Genomic DNA, 12,968 nt, shown 5'->3' with positions numbered 1-12,968 from the left:
CAAGAGCCAAAACTCCGTCTCAAACAAAAACAAAAACAAAGCAAAACAAAAAACAATGGTATTATGTCCTTTGCAGGGACATGAATGGAGCTGGAAGCCATTATCCTCAGTAAACTAATAAACTAATGTAGGAACAGTAAACCAAACAGCTCATGTTCTCACTCATAAGTGGGAGCTGAACAATGAGAGAACATGGACACAGAATAACATACACTGGTCTGTTAGCGGGGGCAGGAGGAGGGAGAGCATTAGGAAAAATAGCTAATGTATGCTGAGCTTAATTCCTAGGTGATGGGTTGATAGGTGCAGCAAACCACCATGGCACATGTTTACCTGTGTAACAAACCTGCACATCCTGCATATGTATCCTGGAACTTAAAATAAAATAATATTTACTTAATGCATCATTCATTATTCTTGACACTAACTTATTCTTTGTGCCACCTGTGAATACTGAATTCCACATACTCTCTTAACTGTTTTTATTATACTTTACGGTAATGACAACAAAAGCAAATTTACCCAGCATATGCAATATAATGTGAAAAATAATTCATTTTCTGGTCATATTAATTTACTATGTGGAACTTTATAGCATAAACTCTATCTTATTTGATCTCTTGAGGTCAAAACATGCAATCCTAGAACATGATCTCTTTCAGTGTTGACCATACTTCTGCCTTCCACAAAGTAATACCAGTAGGAGAATAGTAGAGTATCCAGAAAAGGGTGTGAATAGCGGCCCCACTTGAGCAAAATGTGTCTGTCTTTCTCCCAACATGACCGTTGGCAAATCCAGGAAAGCCTAATGTCACTGTGTAAGTGGAGGTAAGAGAGGATATCAAGCAAAAGGTCCTGTTCTGCTTGCAGGCTGACTGTCTCAAAGTCTTCAGAGGAAGTATTCTGTGGCCACCCCAGAAGGACACCCCAGAAGGACTACCTCATCCAGTGAAGACAACAGAAATGGTAGGATAACATCTCTGAGTGCAATGGCAAGGATATACAAGGTTAAAGATGCTTGCTTGCCACTACCCCCACTCTTCTTAGGTGTTGTAGACTGGAGGTGACATCATGGATCCTACGTGGATGAGCAAGAGTACATCCATGGGCCCAGACACCTATCTCAAGTGCAAGTTAGGGTGGTGACCCATTAGTAATCCAGAGCCCTAAACTCATTTTATGAATAGTGTAAGTGAAAGCCCCCTCAAATCAGATGGTCTGAATCATTCAGGTGGCTCAGTCTCACACAGTCTTGTGAAACAAGCTGCTTGGCAAGAGTTATCTGCTTACCAAACCACCATTCTGGAACTAGGGTCAGTCCATGGGGCTCTTGTAAAACACAGTAGTCAGAATTACTGGAAATCCTTAGGGAATCTGGTCAACTTAATGTGTGGTTAAGGAGTGGCCTAAAGGAGAAAAATTGGGATAGGGCCTATGCAAATCCCAGTTCTTGTGCACAGTCACCTGTCCAGGGGTCACTGCACAGTCCTTGACAGTTAAAATGGATTTAGAATTTGTTTGTTTGTTTAAGAGACCAGCTCTTGCTCTGTTGCCCAGGCTGAGCGCAATGGTGTGATTATAGCTCGCTACAGTTTGGAACTCCTAGATTCAAGTGATCATCTCGTCTCAGCTTCCTGAGTAGCTGGGACTACAGGTATGCACCACCGTGCCAGACTAATTTTTAAACATTTTTTGGTAGAGGTGGGGTCTCACTATATTGCCCAGGCTGGTCTAAAACTCCAGATCTCAAGTGATCATCCCTCTGTGTCCAGAATTGGTGGGTTCTTGGTCTCACTGACTTCAAGAATGAAGCCACGGACCCTCGGGGTGAGTGTTACAGTTCTTAAAGGCGGCGTGTCTGGAGTTTTTCCTTCTGATGTTCGGATGTGTTCGTAGTTTCTTCCTTCTGGTGGGTTCGTGGTCTCGCTGGCTCAGGAGTGAAGCTGCAGACCTTTGCGGTGAGTGTTACAGCTCTTAAGGCAGAGTGTCTGGAGTTGTTCCTTCCTCCTGGTGGGCTTGTGGTCTCGCTTAACTCAGGAGTGAAGCTGCAGACCTTCGCAGTCAGTGTTACAGCTCATAAAGGCAGTGTGGACCCAAAGAGTGAGCAGTAGCAAGATTTATTGCAAAGAGCGAAAGAACAAAGCTCCCACAGTGTGGAAGGGGACCTGAGAGGGTTGCCACTGCTGGCTCAGGCAGCCTGCTTTTATTCTCTTATCTGGCCCCACCCACATCCTGCTGATTGGTAGAGCCCAGTGATCTGTTTTGACAGGGCACTGATTGGTGCATTTACAATCTCTGAGCTAAACACAAAGGTTCTCCAAGTCCCCATCTGAGTAGCTAGATACAGAGTGTCGATTGGTGCATTCACAAACCCTGAGCTAGACACAGGGTGCTGATTGGTGTGTTTACAAACCTTGAGCTAGATACAGAGTGCCAATTGGTGTATTTACAATCCCTGAGCTAGACACAAAGGTTCTCCACATCCCCACCAGATTAGCTAGATACAGAGTGTTGACACAAAGGTTCTCCAAGTCCCCACCAGAGTAGCTAGAAGATACACAGTGTCAATTGGTGCATTCACAAACCCTGAGCTAAACACAGGGTTCTGATTGGTGTGTTTACAAACCTTGAGCTAGATACAGAGTGCCAATTGGGGTATTTACAATCCCTGAGCTAGACATAAAGGTTTTCCAAGTCCCCACCAGAGAAGCTAGATACAGAGTGTGGATTGGTGCGTTCACAAACCCTGAGCTAGACACAGGGTGCTGATTGGTGTGTTTACAAACCTTGAGCTAGATACAGAGTGCCGATTGGTGTATTTACAATTACTGAGCTAGACATAAAAGTTCTCCAAGTCCCCACCAGAGTAGCTAGATACAGAGTGCCAATTGGTGTATTCACAATCCTTGAGCTAGACATAAAGGTTCTCCACATCCCCCACCAGACTCAGGAGCCCAGCTGACTTCACCCAGTGGATCAGGCACGGGGGCTTCAGTTGGAGCTGCTTGCCAGTCCCGCGCTGTGCGCCCGCACTCCTCAGCCCTTGGTTAGTGATGGGACTGGGCACCGTGGAGCAGGGGGCGGCACTCATCGGGTAGGCTCTGGCGGCACAGGAGCCCACCTACAGGGTGGGAGGCTCAGGCATGGCGGGCTGCAGGTCCCGAGCCCTGCCCCACGGGAAGGCAGCTACGGCCAGGCAAGAAATCAAGGGCAGCACCAGTGGGCTGGCACTGCTGGGGGACCCAGTACACCCTCCGCAGCCGCTGGACCGGGTGCTAAGCCCCTCATTGCCCGGGGCCGGCAGGGCGGACCGGCTGCCTCCAGTGCAGGCCCGCCAAGTCCACGCCCACCCGGAACTCCAACTGGCCTGCAAGCGCCGCGTGCAGTGGAGGGAGAGGCACTTGCGCCTCTCCCTCCACACCTCCCTGCAAGCTGAGGGAGCCAGCTCTGGCCTTGGCCAGCCCAGAAAGGGGCTCCCACAGTGCAGCGGTGGGCTGAAGGGCTCCTCAAGTGCCGCCAAAGTGGGAGCCCAGGCAGAGGAGGCGCCCAGAGCGAGCGAGGGCTGTAAGGACTGCCAGCACGCTGTCGCCTCTCACCGCCTTAGCTCCCCAAAGTGCTGGGATTACATGCATGACCACTGTGTACAGCCAGAAAGTTTTGATTGGCAAATCTTGGCAACCAGGATTTATGTGGGACCAAGTCTGGCCTTGTAATGTCCTGTGTGGGTGCCTTTGCTGGAATTATTCAGTCCCAGGCACTGCAAGTAGACTGGAAAAATTTGGAAAAGCAACTGCAAACCATGATACCCATGGAGATGCAGACTTTGGGGAAGCACCTCAAATGCATATGTGGAAAGGCTGAATTCCAGAAAATATTCAATATTGAAAAATATTTAACCAAATATAGCAAATCAGTAAAACAGATACCTTTTGCAATTAAAAGTCTAAAACATCAATTGATACTAATATGCAATATTAATTAGCATGTGTCTGTGGAAAACCATTTAGATAATATTCACCATTTAATAAATTAATTGTATATTCGCTATGTGTTTATCACATTAGGAATGCAATAGAGATGCTTGCTGCATTAAGGATGTACTACATTAGAGATGCAATAATCACTAATATATTTCCTACACCTTCTGTGATAGATAATAAGAGCCATAAAAGTGTTTATAATCTTTAGCTGATTTATGCAATTTTATAATTTAATATTAGGAAATAAGGCAGGTGATAAGTCAATGAAAGAATGTATATACTAAGCATCATACATTGTATTGTATATTATTGATAACCAAAGTATCTATAAATAGTAGCAAACTTCTGCTTCAACTAATTAATAGAATATTGTACATCAGTTTAAATTAGAATTATGAAGCTATCTGGCAAAATTGATCATGACTACAATTTTATAAATTCATATTTGCATGAAAATAAGGACCAACGAGGAACATGGATATATGAACAACTGATATTTCCAGTGACTCTGATTATTATTTTAATATGTTTGTAGGATGTTAATGTTAAGAGAAATTGAATAAAATTAATGAATCATCACATATGGTTCTTTAACAAAGTGCAATCACCTGTACAATGGTGAAAACTATATCCTGAGGGTTGTTGTTCATTCATTAATTTAATTAATTTTTTTTAGTGACACATTTTCTCTATGCCAGATACTTTTTTTTATAAGCACTAATAATTGGTGAAGAATGAAGTGAGGGGAGTGGATCAGGGGTTCTGTCTGGGGCATAAGATGGAGAAACCTACTTTTCTAACCTAGTGGATTTAAATTCATGACACCAAGTAAAGAGTTAATAGTAGATAGCTAACTCTTGAGCTAAAATAATATGTTCATTAATTTCCTAAGTATATGCATAATAGATTAGATAAAGATCAATTATGCAATACTCTAAGGTAATTTCACTTTCTGAAAAATGTTATGAAAAAACTAAAATTGGCCGGGCATGGTGGATCATGCCTGTAATCCCAGCGCTTTGGAAGGACGAGGTGGGCAGATCACAAGGTCAGCAGATCGAGACCATCCTCGCTAACACGTTGAAACCCCATCTCTACTAAAATACAATTAGCCAGGCATGGTGGCATGTGCCTGTAATCTCAGCTACTTGGGAGGCTGAGGCAGGAGAATCACTTGAACCCGGGAGGCGGAGGTTGCAGTGAGCTGAGATCACGCCACTGCACTCCAGCCTGGGCAACAGAGCGAGACTCTGTCTCAAAAAAATGAAATTAAAAATTAAAACATAAAAATAAAAAACTAAAATTAGATAATGGAGTAGAAAGTCATAGAGTTTTAGATGGAAGTGAGGAGAAAGCAAATTTTATTTGGGAACGTAATAGGACTGATACCTAAACAATGAGGAAAAAACAAGCCTGAGGAGATCTCAGGGAAGAAAATTTCATGTAGAAGAAATATCCATGACAAATTTCCTGAGGGAGATTCAGCCAGATAATACTATTGTAGGCCATGATAAGAACCATGGTGTTTCCTGAGTATGATGAGTAGCCATTAAATATTTTAGGCAAAAAAGTGTTTTAAACAGACCACTCAGGCTGCATTGAGTTTGTGGCATGGCTGGAGATTAAAAGTGGGAACGAGGAAATACGATTGCTGGCTATTAGAGAGATGAGGTTGTATTTTGTGGTAGCTTGGTCTATGTGACAGTTGAAGAGGATAAAAAGATATTGGAGCAGATATATCTTAGTGATATAACCAATATACCATGAAAAGGAGTAAACTGAGAGAAGAGGAGATCAGGTCTTCTGACGATTCCAAGTTAATTTCAAGGGACCTATTAAACATACAATACAAGATTAAATGCTTATTGTGAAATAAGTATGCAAAAGTAGTTGGTAGTTGCTAACCTAAATTAACTAAGCTCATTGTGTACCAGGTATTGTAAAGTATAGAGATGATGTATTTTAAATTGCCTATGTGCTTTCATAGCACTGTATTTATATCTCCTACATATCACTTATTCAACTTTGTTTACTTGAATAATTCCACCATTAAACTGTGTTACTTTGGTGGTCACTAATCTTTGTGCCAATAGTAATTAGATCAAAGCCTGACCCAGAGCAGAAGCTTAGTAAGTATTCATGAATGAATGAATCTAATTTGAGGTGGAAAATTGAAAAGAAAATAATTCCGTATATAAGATAATAGCAATGTACTTTTTTGTTTTGTGATTCAGATCCTAAATTATATAGAATAAGCTTTGTGTTCAGAGACTGGTAAGGCATAGAAGTTGATTGCTGAGACATAGAAGCAAGCATTAGGGTTTATGTGAATGGAATTCCAATCCACCATAATGTATAACCAGTCACAGAAGACGAATATACTTACATTTGAAATAAGCATTGTAGAATTTTTTTATCGTAAGGGTCAAGTCAAGACCCATTTGCTCTGCTCTTTAATCCTTTTTATTGCTCTATGTATATTGCACAGATATGTGTAAAGTGTAGCATAATATACATTTTGTCAACAGAATACAAAAGTGATTTAAGTGAGAAAGAGAAGAAGATACTGATATCTAATTCACAGGTCAAGTTTTTAATGCTACATATTGGATAGAATGTTCTTTAATAAACCTCTAGCGAAGCCAGAAACTAGGATCCTTTAATAGAACTGTCTAGGGTCTCCCTATTAAAATTGATGTATAATGTTAGTTTTTAACAGATGCTTTTTATCAAATTAAGAAAGTGCCATTGTATTTTTAGGTTACTGAAACTTTTATTAAACTGGAAATTGGTGGTGAATTGCGCCTTATCTTTTACATCATCTGTGAAGCTGTTTTTTGTCTTTTAGTCTAAGATAATACATCACAGAATTATTAGTTATTCAAATGTTGACTTCGTTTTCATTGCTGAGTTAAATTCTATTTACTCAAGATATAGCAATGTTTTGATATATTGTATTTGATGAGCTAATAATTTATTTGGAGTCTTTGCATGTGCATTCATAAATAACATTCAACCATAAATAAAGTTTTTATTTGTACTTTTCTGTACAATCTTGGTAGTATAATTATGCTAGCTTCCTATAATTTATTTGGAAGTATTTAATTTTTAAAAATATAATGAAGCAATTTAAATATCGATGCTATTTAAAATTTTCATAACATTTTCTGTAAAATTATCCATGTTTATTTTGTCAGAGATAATTTGTTCAATTTGTTCTGTGCTTCTTAGCCTGATTAGCATTTTAATTATTGAATCAATTTGTTAAAACTTCTACAATTTAGTGTAATAAAGTACATATAGAAATCTCCTATAACATTTTAATGTCCTCTTATTCACTTGTAGTTTTTTTGTATTTAATATTATTTTTGTGTTTTTTCTCTTAACATTTTAGCATATTTGTCATTAAAAAATTCTTTTCATAGATTTCGCTCTGACTTATGTTGGTTTATTATTCAATTAGTTCTCAAATTTACTTACTTATTTCTCCCTTTCCATACTTTATTTTTTTAGCTTCCTCACTTGTATCCGTGATTTACTTATTTTCAGTCAATGTTTCATGATAACATAATTTAAAGCTATGTATTCTTTTCCTTTTAATAGTAATTGGTCCCCTCCTGTTATTTGGGTATTTAAAAAATTTGCAACTGAAACATATTCTAGCAACAAGTAATATTATACTATTTATTCAAGCAGAAAATTACAGAATGATTTATAACAGGTGTGTCTAATCTTTTGGCTTCCACATTGGAAGAAAAAGAATTATCTCAGACCACAAATAAAATACACTAACACTAACGATAGCTGGATGAGCAAAAAAATCTCCTAATGTTTTATGAAAATTTACCAATTTGTGTTGGGCCTCATTCAAAGCTGTCCTGGGCTGCATGCAGCCCATGGACTGTGGGTTGAACAAGCTTACCTTAAAATATATGAGAGCAAAATATATTTTGTACATAATGTTCAAAAAGCAATGTTAAAATAAAAACATATCTTTGCATTTTGAATACTGATTGTCAAATAAAGGAAAACTCTAGTGTCTTAATATTAATAACAGATTTTCTACAGGTATACTTTTTATCATCAAAATATAATTTACATGTAGGCCACATACAAATTTTAAACTTACAGCCCGATCAATGTTTACATATTTATGCACCCATGCACCTATCACCCAGTTAAGATAGAGAATATTCCCATTATACCAGGAAGCTCCCTTTGTCCTTTTTAAATCAACACATCTCTGCCATTATTTTGATTTCTATCACTACAAAGAGAAAATACAGTCCTCTCTATACTCACTCAATACCTCACTTCTGACACCAAATGTATGAATTTTTTTTCACCACACCAATCGACTCTCCAACTCTCTGGACACTCCCTGGGTGCCCTACAACATAACTCAATTCTGATACTACCTACATAAAGTTAGTCCAGATGCCACAGATTAAGAGCTCAGTTCCATAAGATTTCCCCATACTGGACATCAGTCACAAGTAGTAGGTTCCCAGGTTACTCTCACTTTTCTCTGACTTGGCTATAATTCATGGATTCCCATTATACTCTCCTCATGTTTGAGAATTTGTTATAACGGCACAAAGAACTCAGGGAAACACTTACTGAAGTTTATCTCTTTATTATAAGGCAATGATAAAGGATACAGATAAGAAGCCAGATTGAGAGGTACACAGAGCAAGATCTGGAAGGGTCTCAAGCATCTCCATGGAGCTGGGATATACCACTCTCCTGGCATATGGATGTGTTCATCAGCCCAGAAGCTCTCCAAACTTTAGGGATTTTTATAAAAGCTTCTAATGTATGCTTGATCATTATTAACTCAATCTCTAGTTCCTCTCTTGTCCTTGGAGGATGAGGAGTAGGGCTACAAGCTCCAAGCTTCTAATCATGGCTTGGTTGTTTTAGTGACCAGACCCCATCCAAGAGCTATACAAAAGGCCACCAAGAGATACCTCATTAGAAAAAAAAAAAAATTCTATCCTCCAGTAAATCCCAAGGGATTTAGGAGCCCTATGTCAGAAACTAAGATCAAAGACCAAATACTAGAAACAAAGATTCTCCTAGCACCTCTATTGCTTTGGAAATTACAAGGGTTTTAGGAACTCTGTGCCAGAAACTGGGGGCAGAGACCAAATATATATTTCGTATTATGTCACCATCACTATAGATTGGTTTGGCTTGTTTTGAAAATTCATAAGATGTAATGACATAAAATATGCTTGTTTGTGTCTGGCTTCTTTTATGCAACATAGTGATTTTGAAAATCACTTATGTTGTTGCAAATAAAATTTTTTATTTATGTGCCAAATTTCCATGTGTGATTAATAACACAGTCTTTTTATCCATTTTTTCTCTTAATGCACATTTGGAATGCATCCAGTTATTGTCTTTTATAATTAAAGCTGATATGAGTATTCTTATAGAATCTTCTTGTGAACATACATTTTTATTTATTTTGTAAATACTAGAATTAAAATTTTTGGCTTGTGGAAAAGATGTAAGATTAATTTTAATAGAAACTTTCAGTTTCTCAAAGTGGTTGTGCTATTTCACATTCCCAAAGAAACAAAATTTAACTTGCATTTCTCCATTAACTAATAGTGCTTAGTGCCTTAATACACACATACACACATATAGTTTGATTAAATCACTTCTTATGTGAGTGTTCAAGTTATAGGACCAGTTTATAAATTGTGTTTTATGGTCTTCTGATTACTGATATGTAGATGTGCTTTATATATTATCAAAATAAAATTTGTCATGTAATTATATTGCAAACCTTTTCTCTCATTGTGATTTAATTTTGATTTTTATTTTGATGAGCAGATGTTTTTAATTATTTAGAAATATATGTATTTTAAATGCAGATGTCTTACATGTTTTCTATGAAATTTATTACTAGCTTTTAAAAAATAATTGATAACATCCTAAATGATATTTTAAAATAATTACCAATATTTCCCACTTTTGGCTACAATATGCATTCAATTTTTCTGATACCTGTATTTACCTTATGTCTTGTGAGAATTATGGAAAAATTTCCAGAAGTTAAAATCTTCAGTGAATAAAAATAAGTAACAATAAATCTGGTAGAAGGTAAGAAGTTCTATATTTACAGGGATTATTTAATCAAGTATTTAATTACATCATATGGCATTCACCATACTGTTGTCAGCACTTTCTTCATGGTAGTAAAATTCCTATGCTTTCATTTTTTTTTTTTAAGGGGGGGTTCTAGTTTAAATTCAGCTCCATTGCAAAACATTTCCAGTTCCTAGTACTATCTCTCAATCTATCTTCTGATAAGAACCTAACTGAGTAAACTCAACCCTCTGTTACTTTTAAATTGTTCCTTAAGCAAGTAATCTTTGCTAATGTAAATCGCACCATTTGGGGAAAAATGTTATTATTTAGTTTATAAGACTGGGTAAAAATTATTATCACACAAATACTTTTGCATTTTCTTTTCAGCCTCCCTGAGAGCTCTGCTTGGTCTGTGTACTGCTCAATTTCCCCACCCAACCTGGAGTGGGACTACATCAAACTTAAAAGCTTCTGCACAGCAAATAAGACAATCAACAGAGTGAAAAGACAACCTATACAATGGGAAAAGATATTTTGCAAACTGTGTGTCTGACAAGAAGATAATTTCCAAAATACATAAGAAACTCTTACAACTTAACAGCAAAAGAAAGAAAGAAAGAAATAGAAAAGGAAGAAAGAAGAAAAGAAAGAGAGAAAGAAATTTAAAAATGAATGAGCCAAGGGCTTGAACAGACATTTCTTCAAAGGACACATACAAATAACCAATAAGTGCATGAAGAGGTGTTTCACGCTACTAATCATTAGAGAAACACAAACCAAAACCACAATGAGGTATCATCTCATACTTGTTTTAAGATGGCTATTAATAAAAACACGTGAAATAAGTATTGGTGAGGATGTGGAGAAATTGGAACTCTTGTACATTATGGGAACACAAAATGGTGCGATAGCTATGGAACACAGAAAAAAAGTTCCTCAAAAGATTAACTGCTATGTGATCTAGCAATTCCACTTCTGGTCATATATCCAAAAGAATTGAATTCAGAATTTCAAAGAGAGATCCATACTCATTGCATTATTATTTACAATAGCTAAGATGTAGAAAAAATTTAAGCGTCCATTGCACTTGATTTGATGAAGAAAATGTGCTATATGCATGCAATGGAATATTATTCACCCATAAAAAATTAAGTCCTACCATTTGTGATAACATGGATTTACCCAGAGGATATTATGCCAAATAAAATAAACTAGTCAAAGAAGGATAAATATGGCATGATTCCACTTACATGAATGGCTGCCTGGAGCTTAGGGAAAATGGCAGTCCTTCAGAGGGTGTAAAGTTTTGATAATGCTCGATGAAAAAGTTCTAGAGATCTGTTGCACAACAAAATGCCTACAGTTAATGCAGTATTGTATATTGTGCACTTCAAAACTTACTAAGAGTGTGGATCTCACTTTAAATGTTCTTACTACCAGCACCACAACCAAGATCATCAAAAAACAAAAGCAAAAAATAAAAACAAATGAACACAAAAAATCTTGTGTAGTTTTGGATATAACCATTATCTTGACTTTGATTATCACTTCATAATTGTTTGCATATATCCAAGTTCATGAAATTGTACATATTAAATATGTGCAGTTTTTTGCTTTTTTGTTTTTCTGAGACAGTCTCGCTCTGTCAACCAGGCTGGACTGCAATGGTGCGATCTCAGCTCACTGCAACCTCTGTCTCCCTGGTTCAAGCGATTCTCCTGCCTCAGCCTCCCAAGTAGCTGGGATTACAGGTGCCCGCCACCATGCCCAGCTAATTTTTGTATTTTAGTAGAGACAAGGTTTCACCATGTTGGTCAGTCTGGTCTCAAACTCCTGACTCTCAGGTGATCCACCTGCCTTGATCTCCCAGTGCTGGGATTACGGGCATGAACCACCATGCCCGGCCTGGGCAGTTCTTTGTATATCAATTATATCATAATAAAGATATTAAAAACAAAATAATGATAATATGAAAAGACAAAAATGAAAGAACTACCACCAACACCACTAGCAGCAAACCTGTCATGTGGTTCTCACAGGCAAGTTTTCTTAGTACAGTATAAACCACATCTTTATATTCTGTGCAGTCAGTGGTAAAAGAAGGTGAAAAACAAACAAAAAAAGCTAATGGATTGGGCATTGCATATTAATGAAGGAGACTCTTAAAAGAGAGAGCCACCATACTGTATGCTACTTTTTCATCTGATTCTTTTGAGGAATGATTACTCTTTCAAGTAATTTGCTCATTTTCTCATTGGATTGTTTTACTTTTGATTTGCAGGAATTATTTATAATTTTTGAATATAATTCCTTAGACCTATACATGCATTTCAAGTATTCTCCAGTCTGATTTTTCTGTTTATTTTCTTAATGATGTCTTTTGTAAGCATTTTTTAAATGAAATCCAATACATTATTTTTGAAACTTTGAAATTTTAAAGGAGTCTGTTTAAGTGTGATTCTTTTTTTAATTCACTCTTAGCAGCACTTGGAGGAGTCTTTCAAACTGAAGACTTATCTCTATCTTTACTTCTGAAGAATTTGTTGAGTATTTCTTTTTTTTTTTTTTTGAGACGGAGTCTCGCTCTTTCATCCAAGCCAGACCTTAGTGGCGCTATCTCGGCTCACTGCAAGCTCCGCCTCCCAGGTTCACACCGTACTCCTGCCTCAGCCTCCCGATTATCTGGGACTGCAGGCGCCCACCACCGTGCCCAGCTAATTTTTTGTATTTTTAGTAGAGACGGGATTTGTGTTAGCCAAGATGGTCTCTACCTCCTGACTTCGTGATCTGCCCACCTCTGCCTCCCAAAGTGCTGGGATTACAGGCATGAGCCGCCATGCCCGGCCGAGTATTTCTTTTTGAGAATTTATTTCATTCATTTTTTTC

General features: G+C 37.7%; 1 long non-coding RNA gene across 1 annotated transcript in view; it reads left to right on the top strand.

Annotated features, from left to right (window-relative positions):
* The window catches only part of LOC129058708 (uncharacterized), a 67,915-nt gene extending 56,925 nt beyond the window's left edge, over positions 1-10,990 (top strand). Inside the window, exons 3-4 of the long non-coding RNA XR_008524013.1 lie at positions 871-966; positions 10,470-10,990. This is a non-coding gene — a long non-coding RNA (uncharacterized LOC129058708). The remainder of the gene's footprint in view (positions 1-870; positions 967-10,469) is intronic.
* The last annotated feature ends 1,978 nt before the right edge of the window (positions 10,991-12,968 follow it).

This window comes from Pongo abelii, chromosome 2, assembly GCF_028885655.2.
Source record: "Pongo abelii isolate AG06213 chromosome 2, NHGRI_mPonAbe1-v2.0_pri, whole genome shotgun sequence".
NCBI lineage: Eukaryota > Metazoa > Chordata > Mammalia > Primates > Hominidae > Pongo > Pongo abelii.
Note: the sequence above shows the minus strand (reverse complement) of the source record. Positions and strands in the feature narration are given on the sequence as shown.